Source organism: Symphodus melops (genome assembly GCF_947650265.1).
Source record: "Symphodus melops genome assembly, chromosome: 1".
NCBI lineage: Eukaryota > Metazoa > Chordata > Actinopteri > Labriformes > Labridae > Symphodus > Symphodus melops.
The window spans coordinates 12,261,198-12,287,494 of NC_136691.1; the positions used below are offsets into that span (position 1 = coordinate 12,261,198).

At 39.3% G+C, this 26,297-nt stretch overlaps 1 protein-coding gene across 1 annotated transcript in view; it reads right to left on the minus strand.

Moving 5' to 3' along the window:
- Positions 1-26,297, minus strand: part of LOC306819314 (3',5'-cyclic-AMP phosphodiesterase 7B-like) — a 116,702-nt gene that overhangs the window by 67,441 nt on the left and 22,964 nt on the right. The window lies entirely within an intron of this gene.

The window sequence follows — 26,297 nt, forward strand, 5'->3', positions numbered from 1 at the left end:
TCTCCCTCCCCCGAATCACCACAGTGTCCTCAAATATAGATTCCCATCTCATGTATGAGTCTCAGAGGGCTACATAAACAGAAATGACATTCATTGCGGCAGACACATTGACAAGAACTGTGATATTTACAGCAGGGCCACATGAACATGACTTCCATTGATAGTTGTATTACTTACTGACTGTAGCTGAAGTCTCACATACAGGTTGTTTATGTTGGTTTTGTATAGGTGTGTGTGCCTATGTAGATAGATCGATGTGTGTTTGAATGTGTGTGTGTGTGTGTGTGTGTGTGTGTGTGTGTGTGTGTGTGTGTGTGTGTGTGTGTGTGTGTGTGTGTGTGTGTGTGTGTGTGTGTGTGTGTGGAGTCTTCTGGAAACAGGCCAGAGCAAGAAGCAGACTTTCACATTGGGAATTTCACCATTCTCTATAATACCCAAAAGAAAAAAAAACAAACCCCAAGAGGTTCACAGACACCTGCTTCCACTGAGTGAGGAGGCAGCTGTCTTAGTGTGTGTGTGTGTGTGTGTATATGTTTGTGTGTGCCTGTGTGTGTTTGTGTGTGTGCGTGTGTGCATGTGTTTGTGTCAAGGGGTGGTGGTTTATTGACAAAAACAATAAAGACCCAGATGGATATTAAAACACTGAGAGACAAAACATCTCACAGCACGAACAGTTGGTCACCACATATTAGGCTACAATTTAGTGACTCATATACGTGAATTTTGTTATCTGCCCGTCATTTACTATCTTGAGGGGACCTTGAGCACTTTGAAAGTCACCTGTAAATACGTTCATAAAGTATCATTATCTCTGTAACAAAAGTTATCCCATGACACTGAACAAAAAGAGCAGTTCAAGACTCAACCTTTCATTTACATCAACCCAAACAACCAATGTGTATGTTATTGCAACAGTGGCCAGTTTAAGCCAACTTTCACAGATACCTGACTGCTGGTGCCTTGAAAGTTGGACAGAGAGACCGACTGAAGTGAAATTGACAGCGACAGTGCAGTTTTAGTGCTATGGTGGACTCAAAATACTGAATAGAAATCCTCACAAAAACTGTTATTTAAAGAAAGATACATAACTAATTGGCCATCGCCTTCTCAGTGAGCTTGATAGTCAAGGAAAGGTTTGATGTAGGTCTACTGCGACACATACTTTTGAGTCTTGATCAAAGGGAAATGTTACGATATATGAGAAATGTGTTATCATTAACACTATCCAAGAAAAGTACTGCACAATATTTGTTATTCACTAATTTTTTTATTAAAACTGTGTTCAAAGGCAGGAACTTCTGGGGGGCAACAACATATACACCAACAGTAAGGTGAAAGAGAGAAATCTAAAAAACACAAAAATCAAAGAAAAGGGGAAATATAAAATACAAATGCAAAAGGTCAACAAGAAAAAAAATGCATATCAAGGTAAAACAAGTAATATAGCAGGCAGGTCAAAAAAGACCCTTCCAGTACTAAGTAAAAGTAATAAAATGTGATAAAAAAGATTATAAAAAGCAAAGTCGGATAAGGAAAATATATAAATAAAGATTTTAAAAAAATGATGGATACCAGATAGATTAGTGAATCAATAAAAGCAACAAAGTATGGTTAGAATAGGACATCAGAAGAAGGACAAGTGATGACTAGATTAAGAGCAGAAACAAAGAATAAAGGAGAAAAGTTGTCATGTCATGAATATAGATGTATAGAAGTGAGTTTTAAGAATCATCATGTGCACTAACTATTCTTTCTTTAGATGGCTCATGTTGATATTCTCTGTTACAGTACAAACATGCACTGACCTTTCAACAAAGGAGGAAATATAATAATGACAGGTATTTCTGCCACAGGCCTGACTATAGTTTCTAAGTTCCCCTTAGCTCGGGCGCGTTGTTTCCAATCAAACCTTTTTTAGATTCATTGTTGTTTAGCTTGTGTCAGTGGATACTATTGTGAGCCAAACATCAAGGAACACCCTTATGTAAAGTTGTTTTCCAATTAAATTAGACAAAGAAATAGTCTGCAACTTTCAAAGTAGATAAGACTTCATTTTTTATTCCAACCTCCTTTCCCTTTTCAAATCAAACATGTCTGTCGCAAGCAGATTGGCTCATAAATTCAGTTTGACATGTCACAATAGATTTATAGCCGGATGTTGCAGAAGTGGCGGGCTCCTAAGCACGCGCATGCATACTCAAAAAAAAAAAATGCACACGCTACATGCACTTAAATGCTGGCCAGCTCTGGGCCTGCATAGATTACTCTTGCCTGATTTCCTCATTCCCTGGGTGCTTTTTGTGGTCGGAGATACTCAGGCCGCTCCCTGCTGGCAGTGGTCAGGTAGGAGGGCTGGGCTGGGCCTGGCCTGGCCTGATAACTATGGTACTCAGAAGAGGAGAGAAGAAGAGGGCAGTGATGAAAACAAGTGATGGGAGAGAAAAACAAAAGGGTTCATATCAGTTCAAACAAGGATGTACTTTTATGAAACAATTGGTCAACTGGTTTCTTTCTTTTTTATTAATTGTGCACCAACACTGAAGAGAAGAAAGAGGGGAAATGTAAGCTCTGGCTCGTATGCAAAACGTTCTTTTATGCTAGAGCTTTACCTTCAAATTTGAAGTTTGCATGAAAAGAATGGTTTTACATTTTTGCAAATGCCCGTATTTGCTCAGATATGGATGAAAAAAAACAAAACAATAGCACTCTCCTGTCTGTGCAGTGAATATGGAGTGAGAATGTGGTTAAAGAACATAATCAAGCAGGAGTAAACACCCAGCCTGCCTCTGCCTTGCCTTGTTTGGGAACTAAGAAGGTTAATATTGAAAGCAATTATCGATGACTGGATTCCATTTTCTTCACATTTTTTGTGACAGATCCAAAAGTCACATGGCCATTGGTTTGTCAGAAATAATGAGGCCACATCGCCTACCTTTCCTTCTACTCATAAAAGGTCATTGTGTCTTTCACTTACATTTATTTATCAGTTCAACACATGATGCAATGTGTTCAATAGTCACTGCAGCAGCTACACTGAATATATATTTTTTAAGCTTTTTTGTACTTAAACATGTAAATGTAATGTTGATAAGGTTAGTGAAACTCATGTGAACACTTAATTGCAAGTATTGGCTGATTCTGTGTTTTATTTGTGCTGCTTATGTGCTGAAGTGTTTGAATGTCTGTTGTTCGACCAAAATGTCACTCACATTATCAGACACTTTCTGTCACAATTAAAAAAGCACAAAGGTGGCTCCCAAGTGCTCCCGAAGAAATGAATTCAAAGCCAGTTTCGCCTAAGCTGAAGGAGAGGTTGTGGTAAATTTTCCCACTGTGCTTGACAGGCTCTGTTGTTCCAAGGTCAATTCTACTGACCTGCTATATAGTGTAACATGTAATAAATTGTAATATGACGTATAGTTAAAACAAAAAATTCTTGGTGTGAAAGAGAACCTGATATAAATTAAAACAATAAGTTGGGCCTAAATATCCAAAGCTGACCCACAGAGAGGACATGATGACATATATGTGAGCAATAGAACAAACTCAAGCTGAGGTCACAGGTGTTTTAACTCACAGCATAGAAGCTAATGATTCAAACTAATAACATATCTAATCTAATATGTCTGCTATATCCATTCAAATGTATTATGCTGCTAACTGTAAATGAGTCCTACCACACATAGCCCATCTTACCTTAACTAGAGTCACTTTTTATTTTCTTGTTGTTTTGTTTTTTTAGTTGTGTGCACTTTAAGGTGAAGCCAAGTAATCTCGTTGTACAATTTGTATAATGACAATAAAGACATTCTATTCTATTCTGATGATTCAAACAAGCTGATTTTAACCCAACTATATAGAATACTTATCCCCCTGTATGTATGCAAAGTTCACTATTTTACAACAATACTGCTCAGAGGGTATATGAGCGACCATGTGTAATGGGGTCTGAGACTAGACCCTTTTAATTATCCGTTTGCAGATAGAGGTAAAGGTGCATGACATAGCCCAAAACGTCTAAGTCTGTCTGCAGCCACGTGAAGACAATAACACATGTAAGCTATACAACCACAGCTACATGCAGCTGCTGACTCACAATCACAAAATGCACATGCATGAATGCTGACAAACAACAAGAACACACTGATTGAGCAGATATACGTCTGCTGTGTGGATAGAGAGACTGAGGGTTTGGAGATAGGAGGCTAAGAGAGGTGAACAGACAGACAGAGAGAGAGACATGAGGACTGTTGGAGCTGCTGCTGAGGTGATTAGACTCGTCTGTAACAGTTGCTGTCCTCACAGATTTGCCAGCAATTTCGTTGGGCCGTTTGTTTGTTTGTTGTGTTTCAGGACAAAAAGAATGCATAAAGCAATGTGCCTGCTGCAGATAGCCCAAACAATAACTGCAAACTTCTCATAAAGTAGGTCAGGACTTCCAAATTAGTGCCAATCGTGTCAAAGACACGTTTGGCCCTGAGATTAAAGACTTACAAGAAAAGAGAAATAAGTAAGAACTAAGAAGGAGATAAGCAGAGGAAGAATTGCATGAGAGTCTGGTTTACTACGTCATAAAATCAGAATCAGAAATACTTCATCAGTCTTAGGGGAAATTCAGTTGTTACCGTTGCTCAAAACAGAAGTAATGAAATAATTTAGACTCTAAAATGAAATAGAATAGAGATACTAAAATAAGTAATAAGTACCAGGTGGAATAATAAGCTATGTACAAGCACAAATGACTTAAATTATGGAACATAAAACTATATATACAGTTACTGGTATATAGACTGGTTATCAATGTGGATGAACGAAGACGTTTGTCAGTGTTACAATTTAGCACAAAAAGATTTCCATCTCTCTCCAAATTTCCAAAAATATTAAATAATTGTATAAATAACATACAGTGGTTACAGTGAAATTGCAACTACTGTAACACGGAGAAACAAATGTTGCTGGTTCTCAATTGCACCAGAGGCCTTTTGCTAAATCGCATACAACAAAGTCAAAGTGTCCCGTTCACAGCAGGAATAACAGCTGTATTGTACTTTCTTCACACCATGAAATATAAAAAACAAAGGAGAAAATTCAAAGTGTCAAGACGGTTTGGGCATTTATTTATTTTTAAATAAAAACATTTAAAAAAATGCATGAAAACATTTAGACATCATTTCAAATGATGTATCTTTGCTGCAAATAAATTCTCCCCATTCAGGCAGGTGTCACAACCTAATCCTTGTCTGCATGTGTCAACCCACACCGATGCACACGCAGACACATCCTCACAGCCCTCTGCTGCTCAGTGTGTGGTCAGGTTTGTCACCCAGTTTCCTTGCCAAGGCCTTTTCCCAGCAACACCCCTAAAGACACACACTCACACATACACACCAGAAGCTTCCTCTTAAACCCTGGTCTACTTTGTCATTGGCTCTCTCCGGCCTTTCTGTCCTTCTATTGACAAAAGATAAAATATTTGATACAAAGAAATCTGTTTAATGCACCCAAAAAGTCTGTGTTTGCTCTTGTTTGTGTTTTATTCTATTTGGGATGGGTTCAGGGGGTTAACTTTTTGTCTTGAGAACTTCTGTGTACATGTAGTCACAATTGCTCACCCATACACACACACCCACACTCTTACTCACATTTACATAGCACAAAATGACATGTTTTCCCGCTCAGGCTTGGTCCAGCTTCCCTATTCACCTGGGTAAATAGAGCAGAAGGAAAGGCCTTTCAATAGAGCCCACCACACACATACACACACACACACACACACACAAGCAAAAACACACGCACACACACACTCACACACTCACCCACACATGCACGCACGCACAAACACACACACACACACACCTTAGACATACGAACTCAACTTTGCAATTAAATCTGCACAAAACGACTTAAAATGAACGTCAATCCTTTTCTCCACCTTCTAACATTTTAATAACACATTTGTGTCTTCTCTTCTTCTCTCCTCTCCTTGTTTCCTTTCCTCCTTTTCTACCACCATTGTTGTCTCTAAGTGATCCTGACAAGTCGATTCACTCAGCATGAGCATGCCTGACCGCCCTGATTTAGGACACTTGTCACTGGGGTCCCCCAGCCGTCAATAAATCTGCCCTCGATCCGCCCTCAAACCATCCAAAACACACTCACACACCCCTGTCAGATAAACCCCCTACTGCCCTTCAACTCGTTTGGCTGGTGGGTGTGGTTGGAGCTACAGTAATGGGGTGAAAGTTGTGTGCATTTGTGTGTGTATGTGTGTGTGTGTGTGTGTGTGTGTGTGTGTGTGCGTGCGTGTGTGCGTGCGTGCGTGCGTGTATGCAAGCAGGAGTGGGCATAATAGTGCGCCAATGAGATAACAAGACTCAGACCTCAGGCTTGTTTGTGGTCTGCCGTCCAAAACACACTTTCAGGGTGAAAAGGAACACACACACACACACACACACACACACACTCAGAAAAAAAACACATACACAACACACTTTCTTTTTGTACGACATGACACCTGTTGTGAAATAAAGAGAACAGAGTGACGACTGTCACAGCCTGACATCATTAGCTAATGTTCCTCCGTCTGGTCAGGTTTTGAGTTGTTTATTTGTGTCTGTGTGGGATGTAGCTGTTGAAGAAGACATATGGAGAAAAGTACATGAAACATAACACAAAAAAACAACTGTACAGATGGCATTGAATGCATCATGCAGCTTCATAGGACAGCGCTGTATTGCTCTGTGCTACACACGTTTTAACTAAGAGAGAAACACACTACTTTAATTGTACTTGTGCAATACGTCATACAAGTGTCATGTTTTATATTGTATGGCTGACCAAAATTTAGACTGAAATTACTGAACCCAAAGTAGCTAAATATCAACTAGATATCATCAAGGCAAAACGAAATCATTTTTAAGTTGAAAATAAAAAAGCCTGAATTATAGGTTGAATATTTTCCTGTTAATTGATTTAGTGATAAATCCTTCTAGAAGGTCAGCACTTTGTTTCTAAGGCTCTTAACCGTTTACAGGTCTCTTTTAATCAGCACACATGTTTTCTCTCCTCACAGGTTATGTACATTTATGCTATATAATTATAATTATAATGTTAATGTTAACTGCACAGGTTTTATTCTGTAATTATGTTTACTCTTTAGTCACATAGGAGGGCTTCTAAATTTTGTTTGGGATTACTGTATACAGATCTATCTATCTATCTATCTATCTATCTATCTATCTATCTATCTATCTATCTATCTATCTATCTATCTATCTATCTATCTATCTATCTATCTATCTATCTATCTAACAATACTACTCCTACTATGTGATAGCTAGAACATAATAACAAAATTGTGACCTACATTTGATAAATGTTCAGACTTACCAATCAGTGGATTGAGGCTACTTTTAAATGAATAAATACTTAAAAACCTGTTGATCCCTTCTGTTGAATGCATCAGTAATGGTGCCTGCAAGAGCTGTCAGTTACATTGATTTTCCATAATCTGCATGTTGTCGATGACTTTTCAAACATAGCCAAAGCTGTTGACAGAGTATTGAGATTGAAGGATCCAGCTTTTTTGACATGTTGTGAATTGTGTTAACGACCCTGGAGAGCAATGTTTTGGATAAGTGTCAGAACGACCACTTAGCTGTGCTTTCAAAGCTGTCTGTCCCTTTCCATGGTATGTGTGTCAGTTAAGTCTTAGGCAGTCCTCCATTTTCTTCGAGGGTGTTTGCAGTTGCAGCCATGACATAGATGTTGACTAGATGTATGTAAGCTACAGCTAAATGGGCTATAATGGTAACTTACCGAAAAAGACAATACAGACATAACACGTCTGTGAGACAAAAGAATCATAGTGGGTATCATTTACAACAGCTCTCCTCTGATGGCGCATCACTGCAGGTTACTGGCCATTCTAACGTCACATCTGAGTCGTCCCTGTGTGCTTGGTACCTCAACAGAAGAGTATCCAAAACAAAGAAATATACAAAATAGTTGTATTCATGTCTTTCTTACCTTTCGGTCAATGTAAATGATTGTGCATCTCCTTCTCCAGAACACTTTTCCCTTAAACGTATCAGGACAGTTTGTACTACGAAAATGTCAACCTGGAGGCTGCTGCCTTGTAGCTGATGGGGGGATATAGTGCAAAACAAATCAGCTTTTAAATATATATTTTTGAAATATTTTCTTAGAAGCTTATGTGTCCTGAAGATTCCCAAATCCTCTGAATTGCAAGGTACATTTTAATGTTCTGTGTATACTGACCAAACACACGCATTCACACGCTCTTGACCACGTTCACATCATGTCTAATTACTACTGCTGAACTATTTTCTCTCTTTCTTCTCGTTTTTTTTTTTTTTTTTTGGTGAAGGCTAGCAACGAGACAATGTTGACTAACAACAAACTAACCAAAAAGTCCGAGAGGGAGTGCTTGTTGTGTCTGCATGTGTGTGCATGTAAGTGTACTCCCTCAGTTTGTAAACACTGAAAGTAATTTATAATGCTCTCATTTAACATGCTGTGTTGCTAAAAGCTGTAAAAAGAAGTCTGTGGGCTCAACAGCAACTGCCACAAAGAGGCACAAATGCAAACTAAATAAAGCTTTCAGAGAAGCTGAAGCTTCTTAGGAGGAGAATAAGTGAACACTTATCATTATTACGTTTAAGATCAGTCTAAATTGTTTGCAGAGCAGTGTTTGCTGGATATGATTTCCATAGGTGTCCACTGACTGCTTATCGGTGACTGGAAATTCTGGGCAGAACTGCGTGTGAAAGTGTGTGTGGGTGTTTATGTGTGTTTGTAAAATACTTGTACAGAGCATTACAGATGGCAAGTTTTGAGACACCTGTCGGCCTAAAGATAAGCGAAACAGATACCTGAGAGCTGGCAAGGTGTGTTTCAACGCTCTTATCTGAGCGGAGGTTCTTGAAAGTCAGCGGCATGACAGCATCGTGACGACATACATACGTACACATAGTGCAATAAGGATTACGCAAGGGACTATCTATCTCTTAAGATTCTATCTACCACTTCTCTATGTTATAACCTACACTTCATTAAGAATAGGCTAAACTAAGGTGTCAACTGATGTCTTGATGAAAAATATGATTTGTTAGAAGAAGAAAAAAACCACAGTTTTTTTTATTCAAGTTGGTTTATTAGCATCTCACACAGTAGAAAAAGGAATGATATACAATATGTATACCTTTGCATTTCATAGATGCACACACATACAAACGCAAACACACACCAGCTTAAACAAAACCACAGGCTTCACAGCGTAGCTATCTGGATGAAACACTTGGGTGTATGTGACCAAGCAGAGGAACTTCAGCTCATCAGCAAAATAAAGGGGAGTCAGGAGGTGAATATTTGAATGTGTCTTTGTTTGTGTGCGTGTGTGTGTGTGTGTGTGTGTGTGTGTGTGTGTGTGTGTGTGAGAGAGGATTTGAAGAGTGTGAGAATGCGGGGGGAAAAGGGGGGGTTGCAGGATTCAGGGTGGTAAGAGCACAGCCGTTCAGAGAGATAAGAAGTTTGTGGGATTGTAGCGTCGAGAAGAAGAAAAAAAAGCAGACATAACAGATGGATACAGAGAAACTTTTATGGGTGCTTGTCTTTACCACAAATTCCTAACTTCATTGCCATGGTGATAGCAGAGGTCACAAAATAAGTTATTAGAAAAATTGGACAAGTCCTTGTCATTAGTAATCAGAAGGATTTTTCTGGGTTCAGAAACACAGATGCTAGTTATGAAGAGGTTGTTCTTACTGTAAAAACTGCATTTATAGTCAAACTATACAAATGGGAATTATTTGGAAGTTGTTTTTAAAGAGTCACAACTTGAATCTAGCTTATGATGGATCTGATTTACATGCTTTGATGGTGTCATATTTCACTTGATACAACAGCTTAAACAATTGGACGGAAAATTCATGTCACTCTCAAACATTTAAAGACTCTTTTTTTTCTGAAAAGCAAGCGTTTATAATGTACACCTGTCATGTTCAGCCCTTCTCCACTCCCCACGTACCATCTGCTGGGTGCAGCTCTTTACCTTTCTTTTTTATCAAAGTAGCCGTTTGCTGGGGATTCCCGATGCTTCCCAAAGTCTAATCCTGTATTTTGTGGAATAGAAGTCCAGAAAAAAAAAAAAAAAACAAGGTTGAAGGTGAAATGTTACTGATAGAGTGCAGGGCAAAAGCCTAAATGAAGCTCAACATGAAGCTGATACCCAAATAAGTGGAGAGGATCCTTCCTGGCAGCGCATGCGTGCTCCCAATGTTGCTATAAATACATGGAAAACACAATCAAGAAGGGAAGACTCACACACAAGGGCTCACTGGTGACTGTACATCAGTATCAGTCTCACACCTGGCTTTCTTTAAAATGTAATGCTCATTAACAACAAGGTGAGAAACAACACAGCAAAAAATGAATATGACTTCACACGTTCATTCCGAGCAGGCATTCACATATTCTCACCACACACACGCACAGACACACACACACACACCCGCAGCACAGTTCAGCTGAGGTAAGCAAATCGTGTTTGTGTTGCTAAAACAGCTTAATGTCTATGCCCACACTGTTTGTCACACTACTAAACACATACACACACAGTCACATACAGTACCTCTCATATCTGGTCAAATGAAAGCTCCAGATACTGCTTTCATTGTGCAGCACAGTGGACATCATACCGCGGACAGCAAGATGAGAGAGTGAACGAGGAAAATGAGAAGCAGGAGTTATGCAAAAAACAATCACACGACATGACTTCGTCACACAATCGTCACCAAGAGGATGAGGGGAAAAAAAAAGACTTGGTACTAAACAGGTCGGACCGTGATATTTAAGTGAAAAAAGTTTTAAAATAAAGAACTTTTAATCTAACAAAAAAGAAGGAGAAAAAAGGAGACACAAATCATTTCTGCACATTTATTCTTCAGTGAGAGTTCAAATCAGCCAGCAGTGAGGGTGAAAAGGTTCTCTCTAGAATCTGCAGGCCCACTACAGAAGCTGAACACACACACACACACACACACACACGCACGCACACGCACACACACACACACACACACACTCCTGTGATAAACAAAGGGTCCTGTGGGAGGAAATGTGAGGGAGGGAAAGTACCTCATCAAGACAACAACAACAACAGCAGAGGTGCAGGGAGTGACAGCTGCTCACTGAGAGACACACGAGGGATCACCTCGACTACACACATAGCAGCAAACTGAACATGGCTACCTAAACACACTCATCGTACAAAGTACAACACACAGAGCAGATGTTGACTGTGAAGCACAGTTTTGTTGGTTGTCAATCAACAGAGTGTGCACAAGAAAAGATGTTTGCATTTTCTGTAGGTGTTTAATAGTGCTAAAAGTCACTCTCACTTTAAAACTCAATGATGTCAGAAATCTCTGTCCTGTGCTTCTGATTGTTGTTCTTTTAACCAATAATGACCACATTAGAAAGCGGGAACATTATCCTTTAAGTTGTCGACTGGAAACCATTGTTGCAAATTGTCCATCAAAGCCTTACAGCTTAATGCTTAATTTGACTTAATTGTTATTATAATTATTATTATTATTATTATTATTTTTGACTAAAATTCTAAAATGATCATAATGCAGTATTTAATAACTTCTGACTCTTGTGGCTATTACCAAAAGCTCAATAGGAAAACGCATCATGCAACATTTGGCATGAGAGGAACAGACCTGTGGGGATATATAGACCCAAATCAATCAATCTTATTTATTTGTATAGAGTGAATTTATAACAAGTCTTATCTCGAGACACTTTACAAAAAGCAGGTAAAGGACATTACTCTTTGTCCGTTAACATTACAAAAGAGCAGGTAAAAAGACCATGCTCATTATGTTTACAAAAAGCAGCGGAAAAAACTCACTTATTGCTATATTACAAGAGCCCAGCTTAATCCGTCATAGCGTGGCAAGAAAAAACTTCCTTTTAACAGGCAGAAATCTTCAGCAGACCCGGATCATGACGGAACAGCCATCTGCTAAACTGTGCTGGGCTTGATAATGGGATGGGGGAGATGGGATTAGAATCATTGCTTCATTAATCATCACTCATTCCTGTAAGTCCTATTGCATTCTACTTTCACTCTATAAATTCACATTGTAAATTGGTGGCATCACAGTGCTGCTTTGACATTTATCTTTATTTCAATTTCTCAAACAGGCCTTGTTCTTTTGTGTGTATGATAGGAGCAAAAAGGCCCTGCCCAACTCCACCCATCCTGAGCACAAACCACACACACACTGACAACTCACACACACACACACACACACACACACACACACACACACACACACACACACACACACACACACACACACACACACACACACACACACACACACACACACACTGTTTCTGACCACAGTAAGTACATCTCTTGACCACAATTGACTCTGATCAAACGCATCCCCCTAGAATTCATGGCCACACCTCGAGGCCCTGGCCCAGCCCTGCTCTTAGAAAGACAATTCAGAACTAACATTTCTTTTATACACAGACACTCTGAGGTTACACAGGTTGCAAGCCTAAATGTCATATTTATTCTGTCTGGATCTCAGTATTCTTTTCATTCTGGTTTGTTTGTTGTCATATTTTTTTTTGTTGTTGGGAAGAAGAATTTTACTTGGTCATTCATCAACGTCAGTATTGATAAGCAAAAGTTGTCGATTACTTACCCCAGGGACTCTCCCCGCCTGCTGTCTGTCACATGTATGCAAACACCTGCCTCCAGAGGGAAACCACCTGAATGGGAATGGCTTTAGATAAATTGATGATTCATTATAATACATGATAGCAACAAAAGGACAGCCCCCCCCCCCCCCCCCCCCGTTTGACAGTACAGCACCAGGTAGAGGTATTTGGTCTGCATCTTGTTTCATGTTGGCACATTAGACAGGTGAGTTGTAAAGTACAGGTGTACAGCCCTCTGGAGAGATAATTACAGGGTGAGGAGAAGTTATTTCATATGCAAACACACACACATGCACACGCACACACACAAGCACAGGTGGTGTCATTCACTTTTATAACCCAGGATGGTTTTTTGTAAAGGGGGTCTTTTACCTGCCTCATAAAGATAAAGAATCACTATTTGCCTAGTATTTACATTCATTTAAATCAATCTACATTTTTTTCACTTCACTCAAAGCACCTGGGAGGTGTTTTTAGCTTGTTATGCAACCAATTGAACGTGATTTTGATACCTCTTAAAGACCTAAATTGCAACTGGCTGCGACTGTTATTACGACTGGCTATTTATGGATGGTCATTTTTTTAACGCTTGAAACCCCTGCTGCTTAGCAGGTGTCAGAAGAAGTGTTTTACAAAACAACCCTTTTAAAACAAATTGCTTTTCATGCATATCATTCAAAGTGAGTCATTCATAAGAGTGTTAAAAGAAAGGAAGATGAAAGTTTGTTAATCAACACTGGAAAGGCAAAGGGAGAAAACTGAGCACTTTGTCCAAAGCTATGGAAGCGCGAAGCCGACATGCATACTAACATTTTATTTTGACTCCATTTCCCAGGATAACACATTTCAGTCTGTCTCTTGAGACGTAAGCAAACACCTGCTAAACATTAATTGTAGACCTGAATGGCAAATACAAAAAGTACTGGCCACGCACCATTTGGGGAATTGAACGTACCCTCTTGCAACACCTCAATTAATAATCTTTATAAGCTTTTACTGGTCTGCCTTCACGGCCCTTCAGTCCTCCCTCCTGTCATTGGTCCAAAGGCTAAAAACAGTGACTTCTTAGCACAGCTTTACAGAGCAAAAGGTTTATTATATAACATCTTTCCTCCAAAACACTTGTGGCTGAGCTGTTTCACCTTGACACAAGGCCTGTCTTGCCTGTAGTTAACATTTCTACAGTCAGTGTTTGTTAGGCTAACATTCGCAGCTCTTAATGACTTAATGTGTTTGGTCTATGGTTTGTTCATTTCAACTGTATGCAGGAAAGCCATAATATTTCAAGGTATTAATGTTTGGCAGTCCAATCAATCTGAAGTTAATTGATAATTTCAAAGAAATGTTTACATATTGTGATATTGAAAGGTACTTATGCAAGACACGCTCATAAATGAAACTGCCAGTTTGAATAAGTTTGATGACGTGGTATCGTCAAAAAGAGTTTGTTTAGTTAATTCAATGTATGAGAGGCATCAGTAAACAATCTCTCTCCAATTTGTCATCAGTGTTGCAAATGTCCACTCTTCCCCAAAAATGTATGCACGTATGGGTCAGAGTCTGATTACCAGTGCATATAATTCATAGTCATTCATGTTTATAGATCACAAACTTGGCAGGTAAATGGCATACGCTAGTTTCATTTACTGTTTCGTGCATACACAGCATTCACAAAGGAGACCCTTGGATGCTTCAGTCAGAACATAAACAACAAAACCTCCTTTAACAATTTTAGAAAAGCCTTATGACGAGAAAACATTCACAAATGGGACATTATTTCTTTTAAGTTTCTCAAAGAGTTTCTTTACACGTAGGGCAAACAAGGTGTCCCTGAATCAGCCTTGGGCTGATATTTTCTTAGAGGGTATGCTGAGGATTGCGAAACAGGAAACACAGGTGCCTTGAAAACTCACAGACAATGCATAAAAAAAGTGTGTGGGCATGCTGCGTAGGGCACTTGGAAAAGGGTTAGTGTGTGTAACAGCAAAAGGGCCACATACACATCCTTCAGTGTGAGCTTGATGTGTGATTGATGGTCGTGAGGCTCTAAGTAGTATTTGCAGGACTAACAGGTACAGAAAGGAGGCCATGGTAAAAACACACACACACACACACACACACACACACACACACACACACACACACACACACACACACACACAGCAAAACATCATAAAGGAAAGTCAAGGTACAGTAACATGAGTAAGAACTCATTAAGATGAATGAGTACCGCCTATTTTACTTTATCTCTCTCTCTCTCTCTCTCTCTCTCTCTCTCTCTCTCTCTCTCTCTCTCTCTCTCTCTCTCTCTCTCTCTCTCTCTCTCTCTCTCTCTCTCTCTCTCTCTCTCTTTGTACCTGTTTCTGTGTAATACACACAAACAAACTCTCTCACAGTCAATAAGTTTCTGTCTTGTCAGTATATCCTGGACAAGTCTGAACGTGAATATTTGCCTGTGATGACTTTAACACTCACGGTGCACACATGCCGAACAAGAACTTAGCCTCGTGTAACAATTCAGCTGGAACACGATAGGTCAGTGTCACGAGGGAGTTATTATTGAAGTGACAAAAGATCCCACATCCTTGAATGGTACTGTTATACAACGTTCACTGTTTATATTTGAGTTAGTAAAACATTGGTTGCATACTTTAAAAAGTGAGTTTGTCTTACCTTGAACACATCGTCACCCTGCGTTAAATATCTGTGCCCTTTCCTTTTTAAGTCATGCCCTCTTCTTCTCTTCCTTTTATTAACAGGCTGTACTCACAATTGTATCCTGGGGGTGATTCTCTCAGCTTCCCAGTAATGAAAATGAACCAACTCCAATTTGAATCGTAACGAACATCCGAGGTTTTCTCAACAACGATCAACATGTCTTGTTTGTTATGGCGGCTAATCATGGCGGTCGCCTACAAGAAAAGCCCCATCACAAATTAACATTTAAAGACTTCTTCAGCTGTCATAACATTTGGAAATATCGGAGGTAATGTAAGTACTCAACCAAAAACAATATATAACATGGGTTTCATCCATATTTAATTTAAGTTAGATATTTTGATGCAAACATTAGCATCAATTCTACACACTAAACGCTTATTATAAAGAAAGAGAGGAGCAATATTGGTATTATCATTATGGGGAACTTACTGCCCCCTCATTGTGTGCGTGTGTGCGTGCATGTGTGTGTGTGTGTGTGTGTGTGATGGGATTCTCTGGAACAGGATGTACTGTGGCTATGTAAACGCCTCAAAGCTTCTCCGCTTGTGTTTGCACATGAGATGAAGCAACTACCAAACTAAAAAAGAAGTAATGATACAGATGCTGTGCGCCCCAGGTCTTCACAGTTTTTGGGTGTATTGTGGAGGATTCACAAAGACGTCTGTCAATCTGAAGCAGATAAAGATCTCATTTTAGGGTTTTTCTTTATCATAATATAGACCTTTAGGCAAACACAAGACACTTAGATTTCATAAATATCCAGCTGAATGGATAACTTGGCAAGCAGCTCCGTAGAATGCAAAACTATGCAAATGAGATGCAAAGAGTGAGTCAGCGCTGCTATGGAAAATTTTGTCTTGGCTCAGGCACCTTCCATTTAAGTGAGGTGGTGGAAAATAGTTTATCCTTAAATCAGGTTAAACAACAGAGTGGTGTCTGTAACAGTACTTTTACTCAGTGCAGAACTGCCAGGGGTTGGGGTCAGTGTCTCGTGTGTCCCCCCCCCCCCCAAACATACAACTTTTTTATGTGTGAGATGTAGTTCCCCCAAAAGTTTACTGTCGGATTGTTGTCTTAAAGTGAAATTTGGGGCACAAAGTATACAAATGATTAACGTACTTACTATAAAAATATAAAATTCTGAGAACTTTCCATTTTATAACTGTGAGTAAGAGGTTTTTTTTTACTGTAGTGATCATCTCTTTACCCTCTTAGACTAATCTTTCACACCTTTGAGGGGCCCACCTCTAATTTGAGACCCTCACACATCATTGCTTTTTGTGGTAGTTTTGGGTGGACATCCACACGCAGACTTAAACACTGGTGTACCCCCATCTACAATTCTTTTTAAGTCTGCTTTCTTCACACCTTCTTTCCTACATCAGTCAGAAGTGTACAACTTTGGGCCCAGGAGGTTTTCTTACTCTCTGCTTAAAAAGTTAGAAGTTGAGATTCAGTGAGAGATAAAGGCATTTAATCGTGCTGCTCCCTGAACTTGGAATGAACTAGAAAAAGACTGAGACTATTCTGGTCTCCTTGGTTACTTTTAAGATGATGTTGAATGACTTTGAGGCGGACACATTTAGCTGTAGTTGTGCTCCCTGATCTATGGTTGTGGGTGATCGAATGTTTTGTAGTGATGTATCTTTGCTGTATTTGTATGTACGACAGAAACATTTAATTAAGCCGCAGTCTGTCTTGTCCAGGACATTCTTTACATGTTTTCCCCTTTGTTGAATAATGGTAAAAAATCAAACATTTTAGATTTTTTGACTGGTAAACACTTGATTTGACCATACCAACTTACTATACAAACATCACAACTCCCCTCCAATACTGCAAAATGTTCTCCTGACAGTGTTAAAAAAGGTGAGATGTATGTGTGTGCATTTTCTCCAATACAGAAATAAAATAATTGGGCACTTTAAGGCAATTAAAGGGCGACATCTCCGCTATTTTGAAGCTGCCGCTCTCCTCCAGGCGGTTATTAATTTGAAAGTAAACATAATTAAGAATCATTTAGTGCGAGAGGCAGACAGAGTGTGACTTTGCTCAAGCTGCAGTCACCTGTGGCCTGCATTGTTGTGTTAGCAGGCTAATGTCAGCACACTGAAGCAGTGAGTAAACTGTGTTATTCTCCTTTCCTCTTGTCCTTGGCTCAAACAGCTTCATATGCAAGGATCTGGTTCATGTAAACATGGAAAACACGGCTCCAACAACAATACAACCAGTGGGACTCAGGCTTCTCTATCATTAGACAGTTAAGACTCAGAGAGTTATTGACGGAGGATAGACTGGATTTCTGCTGTTCAAATGTTTGAAACACAACAAATGTTGTTATGAGTCAAATGTTGCATATCCTTCCTTTAAATGAAATGTAAGTTTTTCTTATACTGTCACTATCATAATTTGGATCAAATTGAGGAACCTGTTAATCCTCACCGTGCCAGTTATTAAAAGGAAATTATGATTTTGAGTCATGGTATGCAAAGCTGTAACATCCATCTCTCAATTGTTTCCCACACTGAGAGGTCAAATGTCCAGCACGTTGGAAACCTTGCCTGAGGTCTCTTTGCTGAGCAGGTGCTCATCCACACCAGCTTAAACTGTTTGTTTTATGACATAAATGATGAGACATAATTAGTACTAAGACAGATTAAAGGTCTTAAAGTCTTTTGTCCTTAATTAACAATAATTCAGAAACAAGTGCACACTGTCAGTCCCCTGTATCGTTCATAAAAGGGCAGGAAAGAGGGGGTGAAGGAATGAAATCCCTGGAGATACAGCTGATAAAAAAAGACAAAGAACAGGTTTGACAGCTCTGACTCTATCCTCCACAGACACAGACGGGGAAGGATGGAGAGAGGGAGGTGTTGGGAGAGGAAAGAGGAGAAAAAGAAAAAGCTACAGCACCAGCAAATCCAGGTATATTAGTGGGTCATGAACCACACCCTACCATTATATTAGGATGTGTCTGTATTTGTTTGTCACATGGTAAACAGATACAAAGGTGTTTTCATCCAAGCTGGTGTAGTCATGGCTTTTCACTCGGACAATTATTCTTTATAAATGTTGCTGAAAAGCTACGAAACATCGTGGTCAAGATATGTAGTTAAATCTAATCCTTCTCCTGTCAGAACCCACAACCAAAACATGCCTCAAGTTTCTCTCAGTTTCTTCATCTTCTTCCTTCTACCTGGGCTGAAAAACGCCCGAGGTTTTCTCGTGGGAAACTCTTGGAGAGGTATGTTGCTCCGTGAGCAGGCGGTGAGAGTGGAATCCCGTTTTTCTGGGTCTGGTCTCCCTCCCTGTTCCACGATCCCATCCCGGGCCTCTGTGTCACGATCTGCGTCGTGTCAGGACTCGCAGCAGGTGTTAGGAAACTCTCACCTTTTTCTCGCCCAACCGGATCCTGAGGTTTGGTTTATACACAGCACCTTCTCTCTGCTCCATTTCAGACTGTCTCTGTTTCTTGTCTGCTCCTTCTCTGGAATCACTCCTTGTTTTACATATTCCTCTTTTAGCCATTAGTTCTTTGTATTTCATCCTTTCCTATGAGTCACTCCATGGAAGAAATTAATTACATTTAAATGTTGGCCCTACTTGATTCACTCCATAAAGTACCGTCCCGAGATTATTTCTTAAAAATGGTGTAATTTTTAAAACCTTACTTGTAGCTTATCAATAGAAATCAAGATAATTAAAGCCTTTCATAAAATCTGAAAATACAAAACATCTGTGTGTCCAGTCAAGAGCATGCATGTTGCCAGATGTTATTTAAACTCATCATTGAGGTAAGGTCATACACTTTTACTGAAGTCAGAAAGTTGTAATAAGAAAGAAAAGTAAAGAGTGGAAAAGTAGGTGTATAGGTAACCACATGTAGAGAAACTCAGCATGTCTCGGAGAAAAATCCTTGTTGGCTTAAAATGTCGACGCAAATCATTTTTGTGTGTCTGGCCCAACTGTGAGTCAAAAATTCTTCTTAGTATAGTGTGTGTAGAACATTTCTCCACTTTCTCCTCAGCTTGAGAAATACGCATTTTGTATAACTTCATCTTTACAATAACTTTAACTCTTAACTTTAAGGAAAATGTCCTGATATGTCCCATGAATATGGCCCCAGGATTCTGTAGTGCTTCAGACTCCTAGACCTGTTTCAAAGAAAACCACACTTGGACACACTTGGACTTGGACGTAGATCTGCTCAAATAAATGAATATGTGTGGCTTTTAACCCAGTCTCAAAGAATCAACAGTTTGGCGCTGTTTCAGATAAACATGATAGCTCATTATTTTTTGTTTAACTTAGAAACAAACGTCAGACAGGTGATAAAGTCTCTGATTTGAACTTCCTCATTCCTCTTCTCCTTTCCCCATTTCCCAGGAAGAGAAAAAGAAACTTAAAAACAAGGAAGAGACCTTGTGTGACGGAGTAGTGCACACTTTTCTCTTTCAAAATATGATTCTTTCTAAAGTCAAAGTGAAATGGTTCAAGTGGACCCTGGGGTCTCACTGGCCAAATACTCAGTCCATATTATAGTTTATTAACTCATTGTTAAGCAAACCTCAAGTATAAATAATGAATCAATAAAAACTGTGATGTTTGTGCTAATGTATATGATGCAGAGCAGTATCTCATCTCTTTGCAATTTTCAGAAGGCAGCAGTGCTTTTAGTTTAGTGTCACACTGTGTAAAACGAGCCATGACAATGATAGAGACACAGCCATACAGAAGTAAAAAAAAAAAAAAGGTGAGCAAGATAGGATAGAGGTCATGTGTCCAGATATTTAAATCTAAGACACGCTCAGAAGACAAAATGTCAAAGAAAAACAGCAGCAAGGAAGACAAGAATGTATGAAACATGATACAGTTGCAGACTTACACTATGACAAAACAGCTGTAGAGTTTCCCTCGCGCTTCGTCACGCGTAGATGAAAACACTGGGAAACCGGAATCGGAGACGAAACGAACGAGAGTGGACAGAGGAAGATAGCAGGAAGTGAGATATACCAGCTGGGGGAAGAGTAGTAGAGACGCAGCAAAGCTTCCTGGGTCACTCAAACAACAACACACGCATGCATGCATGTGCAGTTTTAGACCAACACACGTGGTGATGCAAGTGAAGCAATGGTGACACAACCATTGTAACACATCTAGGTCACAGTAATCAGGATGTGTTGGGAGGTTTTAGTTGCAAAGATTTCACACTTTTACAAAACTGTCACACAGAAACACCTGCACACCTTTGCAGATGTGATGCAAACTGGTGCAGATGTTTTACTCTTAAGTGTTGAGCAAGAGAGGTCAGCAGAGGTCAGGTTATGTATATGGGAGTTTGTTGTCCGAAAGATAAAAGAAAAAGTATAATAATTCAAGTGTTACAAATGGGACAAAGAGAGGGAAAGACCTTTATTTAACTGTAAAATCAGCCTTCAACTTTCTGAGAGGAAGTTTGATGGAGGAGGAAGAACAAAAGAAACGTCCAGTCATTTTATATGCCTGTCACATCAGTAATGGGTGTATCCCTCTTTTTGCATTATGCACACACACACACACACACACACACACACACACACACACAAAAGTGCAAGAACAACACACACATGCGCACACGCCCGACTTTGCACGCACGAGCCAAAAAGAGGAAACTCTCTCTCAATGAGGTGAACAATACTCGATATATCTTGACATATTTTTACTACACACTTCCCCTCTTTGTGACAACTTCCTCTCAGTTTTCACTACATGTACAAATTACTACAAGAGGCTGCATATGAATGAAGAAAGATGCACACACACACACACACACACACACACACACACACACACACACACACACAGAGGGGAGGGAACAAGAAGAGAGCTGTTTTGCAACTACAAAGAGGAAGGTACATGTGCAGCTCATTCTTTTGTGATGCAACACCGGCAAAACACACACACACACACACACACACACACACACACACACACACACACACACACACACACACACACACACAGGCTCTACACTTTTACAATCTTACCCAATATTGTATCCATAATGTTTTGTATCACCAGTGTACATTTTCATCACATAAAAAACTCTTGTTAGTGCTGGGACAATGAAGGGGCAAGATGGAGCATGCAAAAAATAAGCTCACTCACACTTAAACACACAGATAGTATGAAATGATCCACCCCACTTTGTAAACTCACCTCTAGCTGCTGTCAGCTCAATGGCACATAGGATTTGCATACACATTTGCCAGTCAAATGAGATGCATGAGAAACTGGGAAACTCTGGAGAGGAAACTCCCCCGATTCCCCTTTTTCTGTGAGAGACTCCAAAAATCCCTTCCAAGAAAAAGCTTGTGTGGATTTGTTCTCACGGTGAACTGCTTGGAATTGCATGATCATACACATAAGCATTTATTGGAAGGATTCTCTCTCAAAAAAAAAGGAGTATATCACCTGAAAATGTCAACGAGACAACTACTTCAGAGTGACTTCATGTGACAAGAGGCATTTCATGAGTGCTGATATACAGTACAACAGCACAGTTCACTCAGCCTTGTGTGTGAGACAGAACAATTTCTTGTAGAGCTGTAGAGCAATCAACATGCCTGAGGCCTCAGGGGTTATGACCTTATTTCCCTTCAGGGCAATGATTTTAAACCCCCCCCCCCCATGTTAATTTCAATCTTTACGACCCAGGCAGGACCTATGTATTTACCTACCTTGTCTAACATCAATACATGTTTGTTATTCGTCACTTCTGAATAAAAAATGTTGTTTCCTTACTCTCTGACAGATCCTCTGTTGTTCTCTGTATGTTTTATGTCACTATGTGTTCATTTCCACAGGTTGACTTCATTCCATTTTACTTAACGAACAGATTTATCAAGAATGAGTAGCAATTCATTTGTCCGACATGGTAACTGTTTCATGGGCCATAACTATGTTACCATGCTGTTCATCTTCTGTTATGTTTGTTTCAAAATTATTGTTTAATAAATTATTATTGTTTTTCATTTTTCCATGATGTATAGCTATCAGTATTTTTCATTTTGTTTAAGCCAACTTGCTCTGCTTTCTAGGTTTTTGTTGTTTGTTTACCTGTAATTGTGGCAATACATTTACAATCAGTGTATTTTGATATATACAGTATATTATCGTGTTTTTCCAGGCTATCTAACCATGTGAGAAATGTAAATGCTCCACTTAACCACTTCAGTAAATTCCTTTATGTTACCATACTTAAATAACTCTAGGCCTTCTTGAAGAAGGACTCACTGTAGATCCACAGATCAAATGAAACAATAACTACAGTCGGTCTTAAAGCATATTTGATCCTAAAATGTGTATGTAAGCTAATTTTACTGGAATCTTCCAGAAGCTACATGTCAGTAATGTCTGCCCTGGCTCCCTCTCATATAAGATAAAAGCTTCCTTAGAATACAGAGGTTCATCAGGCAGACCAGGAAGTATCGACTCAGTGCTGAAAAAGCACAAAACATCTCATTGCAAATTATACGTTGCAAAAAAAAAATCTTATTAGAGATTCTCCAGGTGTAATTTTTCCTAAAATATAAATACAACCTATACATTAAACAGCATTTCAAGCCACAAACAGACACATCTCACAGATCTAAATAAACAATGCCACGCACAGATTAATCCAAAACTAAATGGCCTGTTTACAGCTGCAACAATATTACTAAGCCCATATACTGTAAGGGTGGCTTTGATAGCAATATGATTACATTATCAAGCAGAACTAGTAGAACAGGCCCAGCAGGTTAGACTGAACTTGTAATAACAAGAGGAGACGTGACTTACTGGAAGCTGCACGGATTCCCTCAGTGCCTGCAGTGTGATTGCACAAACAAGTAGAGATTTGGCCTCATGTTTATTGACTATATAAGCAAAAAAACAAAAAGTAGGTCCTACCACAATGTTTGTGAGGTGTTAAGGCTCGCAGCCTTGGCGTCACCTTTGGTTCAGAAATATCTTTCGATTCTCTTCACTGGCTACCTGTGAGTTTTAGAAACGATTTTAAGATCGTATTGCTTGTTCTTAAATCCAAGCTTTTCTGTGACCGGCTGACTCCATATGAGCCTGACAGATGCCTGAGATCCTCCTGCAGGGTTAGGGTTCCTACACAACTATGGTCACGAAAGGTGACTGAGCCTTTGCAGTTCAGGCTTCAGACCTGTAAAACGCCTTGCCAGGAGATCTCAGACAGGCAAACTCAGTCCTCTCATCTTAAAACTCACTGTAATTAGTTGGCTTTTTCCTAACCATTGGCATTGTTGAGTATTTCTTTACCCATTTAAAAAAAAAAAAAAAAACCTGTTTACAGCATTCCCCTCGTATACAAAAATAAACTATGCACAACAACTTGCAGCTCAGGTATCAGAAACATGACTCTGAACTGCTAAACACAATTTTATTAGTCTCACTCAAATATCATTCTACATAATGGTTGTGCAAATATCTTAACTCAAGTTGCATCATATTGCCCACTTTATTCACCTGAAATATCTGGCCTTCAAAACACAACACCCCATTAAAGTTTCACTCATGTTGCATCTGTGCAAACTCAAAGTGAAAAACACTTCGATCCTGTCTCAGAGCCGATGTGGATGAGGTTATCTGGTGTGAGTTTTGCTTCCACAGTGTCTGTTTGCATCAATTGCCTTCAACTTACTGCCCCTGTTGCCAAGATGAGACATTTTTCATATGCTCTTAGCTCTTTCATCTGCCTCCACAGTCTTCAATATTTGCAAAATGCAACTTGAAAACAGTAAAAAAAAAAATTAATGTCAGTGTATACGCATGGGTTAACTGTCCAAAAAGCACAACATACGGACAAAACTGACAGTGCTCAGATGCACAGTTCTAAGAGTCTAAGTAAACACACACACAGACACACACAGACACACACATACGCAGTCAGAGATGCGAACAGGTTTCGCTCTTGGATATTGATTTTGTACATATCTGTTTGCACAGTTTTTGTGAATGTGAAGATGTGTAGGTGTTTCATGTCAGCAATCTTAATGCCGCATGACAAATTAACCCCTTAACTTCCCTTAAGAATAAGCTTTAGTCATTCCACAACACTCAGTGCTGCTCAGAAACCCCCAGCTGCACAGAGTAAAGCATGGATGCTGTGGAGAGTAAAAACTGCTAAAATCCTTTTAACAATGAATGGTAGTCTTTTATAAGGTTTTAAAACTTCATTCTTGGATTTGTAAAAGTAACATGTTATCAATATATATATTATTTTTTTTTCCATTTTGAACTGACGAGTGGAGGCATCATTAATTTTCTTTGACTTACCACGTTCGTGTCCCCATATTGAACTTACATTTGACTGATTCTAGCCTCAAACTTTGGTTAAAACATCCTCAAATGTTCTACTTCTGTAATTCCGATGTATTGTTTCAATGATTTGACATTTTTGTTGTGGAGCATTTTTTTAATCTATTGCATCAACCTGTGTTGTTTGAACATAAAGCCAGAGCAGAAGTGCACAACAACTTCAGCTTCTTAATTTACTTGTTCACAGCTTGGTACAGAAATTTGGTATGATTTTGGTCTGATTACAGTAGTTGATGTTTTTGTCGGCATGACAGATCTGACTACAAGCCGCCATTCTGTAGCTGTTTGTCAGGAGGCATGAGGCCCGCCTCAGCCCCAGTTCTTTGCCTGTCATTTATGTGACTGAAAGTTGGATAGAGTCAGGCAGTCAGCAGGATGGCAATAACCATGGATAACCATCTGAAACAGCCCTTCAGAAAACCAATGCATTATGTCACCCAGGCTACGTCCAATACTGTGTGTGTGTGTCGTGCTACTTGACACAATCTGGAAGTGTCCCATCTGAGACTGTGGCTCAAAAGGGCTCAACAATTCTGCAATGTAGCTATAAAAGTAATCAGTAAGAAATTCAAATCAATTCAAAAAGTAACCAGAAGACTGTGTTGTGAAGCCAATATTTAAAAGCTGTCACATTGCCTGTTAAAACTGTTCTGTGTTTGACACAACAAATGAAGGAGTTACAGTCATCTAATCAGGAGTATATGAGTACATGGATTAGTTTTTTAACGTCCAACTGTGAAAGTATTGGTTAAGTTTTGAAAATGATCTGTTATTATTAGAAACATGATGCAGGTGCCATCTTTCTTTATGCTTTTTTTTTAAGGTACAGACCTCAGTCAGCTTTGCATTGACTGAAAAGGCACCAAGGCTGTTGGTGTTGGGCAGTTAAATGTCTGATTTAGTTAAAGAAAGTTTTCAGGCAGCCAACAGTTGAAATCACTGAGACAGTCTCTGGAAGCAGTTAGGCACACAGGGTCCTCAAGTCTCAGAGGAAGTTATATCAGAGAGTCATCTGCATGCCAATGAAAGGAGACATTCTGGGGCTGGATTATTTGGCTGTGTGGCAGAACGTAAATAAATGACAAATTCAGTTTTATGAGAATTAAAGCTGAACTTTCAGTCATTTTAGAGGTAGAGGTTTAGTAATTAATGGTGACCATAAAGCTCTGTTCTATAAGCTCAGACTTCAACAAACCACTTGCATTGATACCAACCACATTATTAGACATTGTAAAGTGACACTGCTTTAAAACAACTAGTTTTCTGGTTTTTTTTTACAACATAGGAAATCAAAGAGGGACTCTGGTATCTTGAGTCTCTTGAGTGAGTTTAAAATTAATCACCCATATAAAAGTGTCACATGGTGCACGAACACATCCTGGAAAAAAAAAAAAGATGATCTGGTTTATATGGTGACACAGAGTTTACAGTATGAACTCACTTAC